This window comes from Eupeodes corollae, chromosome 2 (assembly GCF_945859685.1).
Source record: "Eupeodes corollae chromosome 2, idEupCoro1.1, whole genome shotgun sequence".
NCBI lineage: Eukaryota > Metazoa > Arthropoda > Insecta > Diptera > Syrphidae > Eupeodes > Eupeodes corollae.
In genome coordinates, this window is record NC_079148.1 from 35,696,694 (window position 1) to 35,707,371 (window position 10,678).

Genomic DNA, 10,678 nt, shown 5'->3' on the forward strand with positions numbered 1-10,678 from the left:
ATTCCATTTTTAATAAAAGATTCAAAATGACAGCTACTTTAAAACGAAATATATTTAAATGTAACCTTTTATTGAAAAACCATTTGTATCACATTCTTTTCGATTTCTTTAAAAAAACATTTAATGAAATACCCTCTATTTTTAGAACTAATTCTATTCTTGTTTTGAATAAAAGATATCAAGAACTTTGTTTCTCTTTAATAACTTTATTTTCAATTCTAAGAGATGAGGTTTGATGTAGACTTCTATTTTTGATATATTTTTAGGACGAGTTATTAAATAAAGTTCTGATGTTTTTGTTTCTCTTCTATACCTCAACTAATACCCTACTATAATCGACATCAGTAACTATTTTATTGATTTAAATGTGCCATAAGTTCTTATTATGAGTGTAGGTTATAAACCTACTTATATTACTTTATATTTTATTACCTCTGCGACTTTGAGGCGTCATGATTCTTATGATTCATCAATATCAAAAGCCAAAAGATATAAAATAAATATCCTGCGTGAGGCTTAAGAGTATACATACGAATATATATGCAAGGTACGTACCTAGAATATTTATTTGAGTTTATGTAAAACCTGGTGTGTACTTAAAACGCAAAAAACTTATTATATGACACGAGACGGTCATACCTAACCAATAAAAATTATTCCCAAACTCAAGAAAAATTCTCATTTTGAAAATACGGATACGGATACTGTATGCGTAGGTAAAGGATATGTTTATTTTTAAGATCACTTTCATTTTATTGAATTCCCTATCCATCTGATGGTAAACTTATTGACAATTTACCTTATGCCCTTATTTCGTCTAGCTAGTTCCTCTCCTTATTTCAATACAGTCGTCCTATTATGCTGCCTGTTTTTCATGGGTAATACAGTGGAGGTGTTTGAAAGGAAACTTGAAATAAAATAATTTATTTACTGAATATTTTGTAATAATTGATTAAGTCCAGAATCATTGTCATTCCGACTCAAATTAGAAATAAATCTGGAGGGCACAAGGGTCCTCAATCAACTTGACCGAACTAGATGAAGAGGTTTGCTGTGTGAGGCCCTAGATCACACAGGACTGTAGCGCCACCTTAAGTAAGTAAGTAGTACCATTTAGATTATGATTGATTTTGACTTTTAACCAACTTTCAATTCTCATTGCCCCACTGTGCGACCTTTGAACTTTTTTTATGAATTTACTCTTGCCTTTTCAAGACCAAAAACTATTGACTTATTATATTGGTCATAAATTTCAGTGAATTTGTGTGGTGAGGTTTACGACGACGATGATGGCACATTTGTCGTGCGTTTAAGTAAAAAAGGAAATATTTGTTCAATCCAAAAGAACACCGTTACCCACGTTTCATACCTCCTCTGCTGTGTCCTTCAATACATTCGTATTCGTTATAAAAGTTGACATTAGGATTTGAGTCGTCCTGTTTCTGCAAACAAACATATTATAGAAAATACTACTCTGCTACCACCACCTCAACCTCAATCGACCAGGTTGCGAGATTTCGAATACTTTACACTAAGAAATCCATATTTACGATGTATTACGAACAAAAAATACACATAATACATTATCCTTGCTGTAACAAGGCTTAAAGGAGATGAAGAAAACGATGAGTGTAGTGTTTGAGATGGGAGAAGAAAAAAATAATAAAAATGATTTAAAGTATCTAAGTAAAGCCACTGGGATTGACGTTTATAGAAGAGATTGTAAACTTTTTTGCTATCCATGAGTCTGCTTTATATTTTTATCAACAGAAATTTTATGGGAGTTTAGAGGTTTTCATTTTTTTCCAAGTCAAGAAAAATAGTAAGGAGAGGAAGAGTTAAAATACTTCTTAAATAAATTATATATTTTTTTAAAGCTTTAAAATTGGGAATTATGTTGAATGTATAGTTGATTCTTGTTAAATTGACTACTGATGATTCATTTGAGTAATGACCGAACTTAAGTCTTATTACAACAGTAGGGTTTGAATACTAAAACACCAACTTGATTGTGCTATCTTAAGGCTTGGAATTTCATATGTTTTAGGGGTTCCAACTATTCGTCAGATACCTTTGTTTTTGGTACTTTGCCTTTGGATAGAAAATAAGTAAATAAATTAGGTGGAGCAACAGTCCGTTGAGAACTAGGGCCTAGTGACTTACGAGTCTCTACAATTCATGTGTGCGAGTAATATTGTCAAGATAGTTCTTATTGATTGAAAAATTTTTTCACCGTCACTGAAATTCAAACCTTGACCAAGTAGCTTACGGAGCCGTAAGTATTTTTATAAAGGAATCCATAATTTGAAACATTAATTATTATCGATTAAACTTATAAACTTAAACTATTTCGTTTGATTAGCATCATTTATCTAGAATCTCTAAGAATTTTATAAAAAAAAATATAATAAGCTTACTAATTGATTAGCTTCCATATAACACAATTTCATCTTGACGGACTTTACGGTTTAAAAATTCTTAAGAGTCCTGAACTGTCATGAAAAATATTGACGGTTGTAGACTTTCTGTAATGTTTGAGACTTTTGTGTTAAAGTTTAGAGTCTCAAAGGTGCAACTAGTCATATTAGTCAGGAGACCTCTTAATCGCTAGACCAATACTAAAAAGTCTTTGGTTTGCTTTAAAACCTCTGGACTACCGTTGTAAACTTTTCCCCTCTCAAAATAGCTCAACAAGTGAGTTATTATCTAGAGTTTGATAACACTATAGTAAAATTGAGCCTGATCTTCAGGCTTCAAAGCGTCAATAGTACGAACATTTTTGTGAATGAGTGTTAGAAGCAGCCTTTTATGCTTATGAATGACTAACTTATATCCATGTAAATTTTCTGCAACATTTAAAAACAGCTCAAATTTTATATTTTATCACTTGTTAGCTTGTGTCAAAATTCATTTTTGGTGCTTTGTTATTTATGTTAACAAATCTATAGGCTTTTTAATAAGGGGTTTGATGTTGATCCTTAAAATTTGATTATTCAACACAAAAAAATCAATAGATTTATCAGGCTCCGGTAGTGAAATAGAAATGACTTGAAAAAATTATTACACCTAATTTTTTCACCAAAACTAAAATTTTAATTATGATCAAAAATGGAAAATGTAACAACGTACAAAAATTCACAACAGAATATTTGTCAAAATACTCCTGCAGACTTTATGAGAAGTTCTGCCCACTCCTCTAAAGCATTTGACAATAAAATCTTAATGTTCTTGATGTATGAAAAGTCGCCATATCTTGTCAAAACCATACATACAGTATTCAAGTTGATACGTCGTCTTCTCAGTTCCGATAAAGAAAAAATCACGCAGCATCTGTGTTCTTAAGAACACGAACGTGGCGGCCATTATTCAAATTAATTCGGAATTATCTTTGTGTTTCAATAAGCGTTCGGCTTGTTTAGTAGTTGATTTAATGTACAGGAAAAGGAGAAAACAGTTCTTCATCTTCTCTGCACAGTGCACATGCCCTTCTCTGTTCTATTTCATCATATGCAAAATATTGTTGGTAATTTTAAATTGTTTTAGAATAATTCAACTGATAACTTTGTTAACAAAACACGAAGGTTAGGTTAGGTTAGGGTAACGAGGCTGCGCATTAGAATCCACACACTTAGGCCAAAAGAAAGGCCCATTATGATACCACATGAATCTAGAGAATTACTTCTTACTTGTCGAACCATTTTGAGGTTTTTATAAAGCGAAGAAGATATTTGATATCCTTTTTAGCTAGTTCACTGGGATTATCAAAAGTGTAGTCCCCCAGATGAAGTTTGCGTCTGAGTGAAAGTAGGGCAAGTGCAGAGGAGATGAGAGATTGTTTCCTCTTCTTCTTCGTCCATATAGCTCCTGCAGAAGTCATTTGTGGCTACACCAAGTCGTATTGCGTGCCTGCCTATAAGTAGTAAGGACACCTATTAGGGAGCTAATATGAAGCCTGCATCTTCTCTGCACATGCCCTTCTCTGGTTCGAAAACGCAGGAATTACCTAGGAGAATTCTTCTTTAACGATCTAAGCGATCTAAATCATATCAGCATAATCAGCCTATCATGTTTCGTAAAGGGCTCAAACTGGTTCCATTGAGCTAAGAAGGAAGCCTCAAGATATATGTGGTATCATCACAATAGGCCATTAAACTGGCCTAAGTGTGTTCACTATGACCTACCTCTAACCTAGATGTTTAGAAAACAGAGTTCAATTAATGAAAATTGATCTTTTAAAATCTCAACTCATATTAAATTACTCGGTAGTTCCCCAAGGTAGTCATCTGGGTCCTCTCTTGTTTTTTGATTTTGTTTCAACTAACTTTATTTAAGACTCATGATTTCTGTCTTTTGCAGATAACATAAAGATATACCAAGCAGTCAAATCAGTTTCCAATTGTTTGCAACTTCAATAACATTTAACTGGATAAAATGACGTTGACTTATATATCAACAAACATTGTATCTTGACATTAAAAAAAATTAATCTAATAGAATTGAAAGAATTCAGAAACGATTTTCAAAAAATTTTATGATAAAAGGTGGATTCTCGATTGTTCCTGGGTTATCAATTCTTCCTCATTACACAACTTTCGATTAATTCACGGACTAAATGAACTAGTCACTTAAGCTTTTAATTTTTTAATCGGATATTGAATATAGGAACGTTTTAGGAAAGTATTACAAATACAATTGCAGTTAATTAAAATTGTATGTATTTCATTGATATTTATTTATTTTTATAGTATGTGCTTCAGTCACTTATTATTTCACATTATTTTGTATTTAACTATTTTTAAGAAAGTAGAATGTTACTTATAGACTATTAAATAAAAAAGCACAAAATGGCTCTCAGCACTGAAGAGATTTTCCGATACAAATCCAAATCAACATTTAAGAGAACTTAAAAAGCTCTAAAATTGGTCTGGAAATGCTAAACGGCTTTTGTCAAAACTACTTTTTACTTGTTCTTTGATTCTTCCCAGCACTAACTTGTCAATCTTAAATTTTTCCTCAGGTTCACTATTGCTGCCCAAAAAGGTTTTCACCTTCTGTGTATTATTAACAATTGTATTGCGTTATTAAAGCATATGTCGTTCCAATTTTAATAATGGCCAGCTCATACTTGTCAAATGTCAAAAGATGAAAGCTTTAAAAGTGAGAGTATACCAAATAGCGGTCAATTAAAAATTTAACCTCCTTCTATCAAATTTTCTCTTATAATAAAAAGACACTTTCTGTAATTTTAAACCTATACCGTTTTAAAATATCTTTCCTCACTTTCAATTGCTTTAAACTTCCACTTATTTTAAATTCCTGAGAATTTTACTTCATTTTTGCATACATCAGTCTTTGGAAAATTGGCACGCATCCCTTGTGTCGAGCTTTAACTAAACTATGACATGTCTATCTATGCCCATGACACTAGCAAAATATGTTTTGTTCTTCTGGATGTCCCCCCTTTGTGGGCAAAGCAAAGCTCCTGAGGGAAAAGATCTATAGGGTTCGTGCAATCAGAATACACGATTTTCCATTGTTGGGTTTATGATTGGAATTGGAAGGTTTTCAATTTTTTACCACTTTTGTCGTTGTACAACAAATAATAACAAAATAAATGAAACAGTGCGAGTAAGAATTTTGTTATCCTTTTTTTCCTGTGGGATATGTCTATGGCCGGGATTAAAATTGATGATACATTTTTCTTTTTTGTTTAGTTTTTTCTTTTATATAGTTTTTAATCGGTTTATAGTATTTGCGTTTTAGAAAGTTTTTTTTTGTTTGCTTTTCAAAAACTGAGTAGTTTAATTGATAGAAAATGTTGGAGCACAAAGTCAATTTATCATAGACACGAAAAAGCATTATACAATTTATGCGACATATTATTTGCTGTTGAACTCGATTGATATATTTTTCAAATAGAATTTTAGAGACAAATTAAGGAAGACAGATAAATATTCTCTAGTACTAGTACATTTTTGAAATCTGATTCAATTTGTACCACAGAAGTCCAGAAAAAAATTTAATGGCCGTTTTTTTTTAGAAACACGCCAGTGCTATGCCAAGAATTGGATTTAATTGGATTTTGAGTAAATTTGTTGGTACTTTTTTTCCAATATTAAGACAAGAACAGAAGGTTTCAAAAATGATGACAAAAAAAAACACTAAAAGTAGTGAAGCATTCATAAAGTACGGGTAAATAACGAATCCCTGCGCTCTATATTTATGGCCATGTAGTCATATTTTTGGTAATTCTTTAATTTAAATTAAAAACATATACATGTACATAATTTTTTGGCAACAAAAATAACATTTTTGAGTTCTTGATAAATTTTGAGAACGGATTTTGTACAAAAAAACTAAAACTTCTTTTAGTAGTGTATTACTAAATGTTGGTAAACTTTGATTTTCATGTCGAATAACTAGGCAACAAAATTAAAGATATTGCCTTCAAAATAATTTAATCTTAAGAAAAATATTATTTTCAAAATTTGGTAACATTTTCAGAAAAATTCATTGGTAATTTTGCTATAAAAAATAAGAATCTACAAAAAAATACTTCTCAAAATTGATAAAAACGTATGTTCGATGAGAATATCTCGAGAATAGATAAAGATATTAACTTAAAAATTGTTTCAAAAATGCTCCTTAGATGGTAAAACTTGATTTTCGAGTCAAATATCTTTACAAAAATTAAAAATAATAGGCTGAAACTTATTTTATCTCACAGAAAATAGTGTTTTCGACATTATAAAAATACGGCTTAAAATAGCCCTATAAGACAAAAAGAAGTAAAAATTTGAGCCTCATGGTTGGAATCAAGTCGAGAGCTGGAATCAAGTTTGAGCCTCATTGCTGGAATCAAGTCGAGATGCGACCACGAAATAAAGCTAAATTCGTGTTGACCACAACATTAAAGCCACACGTCCAAAAATATAGAATAAGTTTGAAGTCAATATCTGTCTTTGTTCTCAAGATTTTTGAATCGAAATAAGTGTTTACAAGTTGTGTTGGTGTTAAAGATGGTCATTTCCATGTTTTTATTTTATTATGTTCCTAGTGAAAAAAGGTTATCAATTTCCTGAGATTTCTCTACAAAAAAAAAAAACAATTCTGGGTCAAAGAACTTAATGAGATTGACAGAAATGGAATAATCGAAGATTTCAACTATTAGTAATTTTGAATAAGCTTTTTGCACCTTCTATTTTTCAATGTTAAAAGTAATTCAATAACTTATATCTTTGTATGTAAAGGTTCACTTTAGGAGTTTTTTTTCTTTTTTTTTAAACATTAGTCCGCCAACAAATTTTTTGGTCAAAAATCGAAAATTAAAAATTTCGTAATTGTTGGAATGCTTAAAGTATTCGACGTAAGAATATTGAATTTTTTGCTCTCCTGAGCAAACTCAGAGTAGACATTGGTTGAGTTACAAAGACATGGCTTTCTTTTAATGAAAGGTTATCAAATAGTGAATACTTGTGTTATCGTTTGGATAGAGATGAGAGAAGGGGTGGAGGTGTTGCCGTCGTAGTAAGACGAACCATACAACATAAATTACTTACTATTTTAAATACTAAAATAATATAAAGTATTGGTATTGAAGTTCCATTTTCTAATGGCTCTTCATTAAAAATTTTCGTTGCATACTTTCCGGTAGGCCCCGCATCTCCTCAAAAAAAGGTCGACTTGAACAACGATTTACGAAAGCTAGTAAATATTAACAGTAATTTTTGGTCGGAGGCGATTTTAATTGCAAACACAGAAATTGGGGATGTCTAAGAGCTAATACCTGGGGTAACATCCTTGAAAATATACATTCTACTCATACTTTCGATACATTATTTCCTCCCCATCCAACTTATTACCCACCTAACAACCGCGCAAGCACTTCTATTTTAGACCTTTTTTAACAAATAGCCCGGGACTGTTTAATCAAACTGAAGTGCTATGTAAATAAAGTTCCGATCATCTTCCAATATGCATTAGTACGTATTTACTGCCTTCTAACAGAAGAAACGAAGTTTTAGACTTCAAAAACGCCAACTGGAACATGTTTAAAACCCAATTGAGTTCAAAACTAAGAAATGTTCCTTATCTTCATTCCGATATATCCACTTCAGAAATTAATCAAAATGTTTCCTTGTTTACTAAAACTGTTATAAAAAGTGTTAAACAATCTGTTCCTTTAAAACAAATAAGGTTAAATGGCAAAACGGTCCCTCCTCATAACTTAGTTGAACTCATTAAAGTGAGAAACAGATTTAGAAGAAGATGGATACGGACGAGAGATTATTGTTACTTAACTGAAACGAAAATTCTTACAAATTTGATCAAAGAAGGTTTTTCGAGATTCAGAAACAAGGAATGGAACCAAAAATTAAGAGGGCTAGATAAAGGTGGCAAACCTTTCTGGAATATTGTTAATGTTATTAAGAAGCCTAATATAAATATACCTGCATTAAAACTATATAAAGGGCAAGTAGCATTATCTGGTTCAAAAAAGGCGAACGCTTTAGGCAAAATATTTACCAACTGCAATTTTCTAACCAATAACTCCACCACAAATAGCAATGTAGAATCTTTAGTCCTGAATGATCAGGAAGAGTATATTACAACTACGGAAGTTATTGATGTAATCCTGAAAAAAACGCAAGCAATCCAGTAAGTTATCGTCCCATAAGTTTACTAAGTTCTGTAAGTAAGTGTTTTGAAAAAATAATTAAAAACAAACTAATGTCACACATTAACAATAATAATGTTCTGCCTCCTGAACAATTTGGATTTCGACCATACCATAGTACAGTCCATCAAATTGATCGAATAACCAGAACCATTAAAACCAACTTTATCAATGGTAAAAGTACCGGTATGGTCTTGCTTGACGTTGAGAAAGCATTTGATTCTGTTTGGCATGACGGCCTCTTACACAAGCTTGTAATGCTCAACTTTACCATGTGTATAATAAAAATCGTGAAGTCGTTTCTGCCATGAAAAAGTTTAGTTGTTTCTGTTAACAAAAATCTTTCGGAAATCTTTGAATGTACTGCAGGCGTGCCTCAAGGATCCGTTCTTGGCCCAATACTCTATACAGTTTTTACTGCTGATTTCCCTGTTTTGCAAAATTGCAATAAAGCTATATTTGCAGATGATACCTGTGTATTTTCTTCTGATTCACTTGGTTCTGTTATTGAAACCAATTTGCAATCTGCTTTGAATGCACTTCAACAATATTTTAACGATTGGAAGATTAAGATAAATGCTTTGAAACTCAGGCTATCTTTTTTACTCGAAAAAGAAAAGCCTGTTTTTTGCCAAGTAACTCCCTTTTAATCAACGGCGTAGAAACACATTGGTGTCCACTTGGACAGTAAACTAAATTTTGGAATTCATGTCCAAGAAATCATAAAAAAAGTAAACGTAACCATTAAAATTCTCTATAATTTAATAATCGTAAATCAAAGTTAAGATATGAAAATAAACTAATTATATTCAAAGTTATTTTTCAAGCAATTATTCTTTACGGATCACCTGCTTGGGGTAGCGGCGCAAAAAGCCATATCTGAAGGTTGCAAACTTATCAAAAGAAGTTGTTAAAAATGATGTTAAATCTTCCTTGGCATTTTTCAACCAACGAATTACACATGTTAGCTAGTGTTGAATATATTTCTGATAGAATTATAAAATTAAAAGAACGGTATTAAGTTTCTTGCGAAATATCTGACAATGCTTTAATTTCAAATTTAGCTTCATAGTTATAATATTCAAAAGACTGATTTTTGTTATCTATTTATATTTTGTTTACTGTTGTTAATTTATTAATTTGTTTATTTTTGTTAATTAATGTATTTATTTGTTATATATTTATTAATTTTGTATTTATTTGTGAACTTACTTACTTATTTTTTAATATACTTTTTAGTTTTGTGTATTTACAATAATATTTGATTCTTTTTTACATTTTTTTATTTACTCACTTATTTATTATATTATTTATTATTTTTGTGTTTATGTGTTATTTATTTATTGATTTAATTATTTATTTAGTGATGTAAGTATTTATTTATTCATTTATTTAATTATTTATTTATTTATTTATATATATATTTTAATTTATTTATTATTATATGTATACATTTCTCAATGGTTTTGAATTGTGGTCATTGACACTTTATTTGTTATTTATCATTAATTTGTATACTGATACAGTTTTGTTAAAGTTATAATTGAAATTTCGCACTGTTAGCGTTTCCTCTGTTTTATATTTATTAATGTATGTATTGATTTATACTCTTTTGTATGCTCTTAAATGAAGGTTTTTAAGTAGCTTTTCCTCCAACCAATACTTTATTTTTGAAGTTTTTGTTAAAAACTTATTAAACTTGGCAGTGGTAAGGTAGATAATATACCAATCTCTGTAAATTATGCAATATATATTTAAGAGACAAATATTTTTGTATTGCTTCAGAAGGTAGCCCCAAGGAACCGTTAATTGGTTTTTAAGTTTTCGCTGTTGTAACCCGATTACAATATTTTGTTCTGTACAAACCAATCTACTGTCTAAATAATATTTGATGATCAAACATTTATTTTCTTGCATGCTAAAACTGCATGCTAAAAATATTTTTAAACTTAAATTGCCGCATTTTATATATAAAACATTAAATTAAAAAAAAAAAACACT